Raw genomic sequence first — 2,246 nt, 5'->3', positions numbered from 1 at the left:
TTCATCTATGGTTTATATATGATTTGAAATTCAAGAAATTTTAATTTTTCTCATTTTACTGGGAAAGAAATAGTTCTAAGAAAAGTCATCATTCTTATTTTAATACTTAATGAAAAGTCCTTTCCTTAATGTAGTGAGGTAGTTATGGAAAGATTGCTTCTTTCTTAAGGCAGGAATTTCATTCATGGAATGTATTCCTTTATTGTAAAGGGCCAGTTTCCTTATGGGAGTGGGTATATAAAATTGTAGACAGTCTGAAGTCAACATTATAAAATAAATATCAATGTCTATTCAGAAGGATAATAACTTTCCATTCAGCAGAAATCAATAACTACCAACACAATCTCTGTGCAATATTTATAGTTCTGAGCCATACTTTAGGAAAACATCCCTAGAGGTCTGCACAGGATTTAGTAAATCATTAGTAATTATAGCACTTGTTGCTTCAGAAACTTTAAATTTTTCCTGCAGGAAACTAAGTCTTCAGTGAAAAGAATATTTTCAGTAATGCTGAGTACTTTGTATTACAGCAGTGGGTTTGTGAACAGCATGGTCTTGAAAGAAACTTTCTACATAATAAGGCTATGACTGGACTTGAGAGAGCCTCACAGCAGTGCTCAGAAGGAATAGTTTCTAGACTCAATCAATAACTGAGGGTCTATGACTGCTTCCCCTTTCCCAGGTTTTTCTTAAGTCACTCGCCTCTTGATTTCTTTTTATTTTCCTTTTTTCTCTTGGTTTTTTACAGAAAAATAGTACTCCATCACATTGATGTTTCATAATATGTTCAACCATTCCACATTTGATGAACATTGCCTCAATTTCAAATTCTTGGCCACTAAAAAAAAAAAAAAAAACTTTATATAAATATTTTTGTACATGTGGTATTTGACCTTTTTTATGCCTTCTCCTATTTAAAAAAATAGTCAATGTAGATTAGGAATTAATTGCTCCTTAAATGTGTGGTAGAATTCACTTGTAAATCCATCTGGATCAGGAGATTTTTTTTCTTAAGGATTTTATCTATGGTTTCTTCAATTTCTTTTTCTGAAATTAGGTTATTTAAGTTTCTTATTCCCTCTTCTGTTAATCTGGGCAGTTTGTCTTTTGTGAATATTCATCTATTTCACTCAGGTTTTCAAATTTATATGCACACAATTTGGCAAAATTTTTCCAAATTATCTCTTTAATTTCCTCCTCATAGGTGGTTAGTTCACTCTTTTCTTCTTTGATATTGGTAATTTGGTTAACTTCTTTCTTTTTTAAAAAAATGACATGAAGGCGGCTAAGTGGCATAGTGGATAAAGCACCGGCCCTGGAGTCAGGAATACCTGGGTTCAAATCCCGTCTCAGACACTTAATAATTACCTAGCTGTGTGGCCTTGGGCAAGCCTCTTAACCCCATTGCTTTGCATAAACCTAAAAAAAAAATTACATGAACCAAAGGTTTATCTATTTTATTGTTTTTTTTCATAAAACAGTTTTATTTAATCAGTCAATAGTTATCTTGCTTTTTAATTTTGTTAATCTCCCCTTTGATTTTCTGAATTTCTAATTTAGTATTTCATTGGGGATCTTTAATTTTTTTTCTTTTTCTAGCTTTTTTTGAACCTATTTCTCTATTTTATTCATATAAACATTTAGAGGTAAAAATCTTTTCCTAAAATTTGTCTTGGTTGTATCCCATAAATTTGGTATGATATGTCATTATTATCATTTTGTTGGATGAAATTGTTGATTTTTTCTATGATTTGTTGTTTGATCTACTGGCTTTTTATATCATATATGGGGCAAGATCAGGAGATTTTAGAACTGTGCCTATCTTCTCTGCCATCTTGGCTGGAAGTCTCTATTCACTCTTTATAATTAAGTTATTTAGTTTCTAATTAATTCTTGGTTTATCTTTCCATGACCCTTTATTACATGTAATTTTTATTGCATAATGGTCTGAGAAGAGTATATTTATCATTTCTACCTTTCTACATTTAATTATAAAGTTTTTGTGCCCTAGTACTAGGTCAGTTTTGACATAGATGCCATGTACAGCAGAGAAAAAGGTATATTCCTTTCTATCCCCATTAAGTTTTCTCCAGAGGTCTATCATATCTAAGTTTTCTAAGATTTCATTCACCTTCTTAACTTCCTTCTTATTTATTTTGTGGTTAGATTTATCTAGTTCTGAGAGTGGGTGATTGAGGTCCCTCATTATTAAATTTTTGCTGTCTATGTCTCCTTGTAATTCACTC

The 2,246-nt window shown here is 31.3% G+C and overlaps 1 pseudogene; it reads right to left on the bottom strand.

Moving 5' to 3' along the window:
* Window positions 1-324: 324 nt before the first annotated feature.
* LOC141488800 (ubiquitin-fold modifier 1 pseudogene) lies at window positions 325-575 on the bottom strand (annotated as a pseudogene).
* Between the last annotated feature and the right edge of the window lie 1,671 nt (window positions 576-2,246).

The sequence above is a fragment of the Macrotis lagotis genome, chromosome 1 (genome assembly GCF_037893015.1).
Source record: "Macrotis lagotis isolate mMagLag1 chromosome 1, bilby.v1.9.chrom.fasta, whole genome shotgun sequence".
Lineage (NCBI taxonomy): Eukaryota > Metazoa > Chordata > Mammalia > Peramelemorphia > Peramelidae > Macrotis > Macrotis lagotis.
This window is presented reverse-complemented; position numbering and strand designations above follow the sequence as displayed.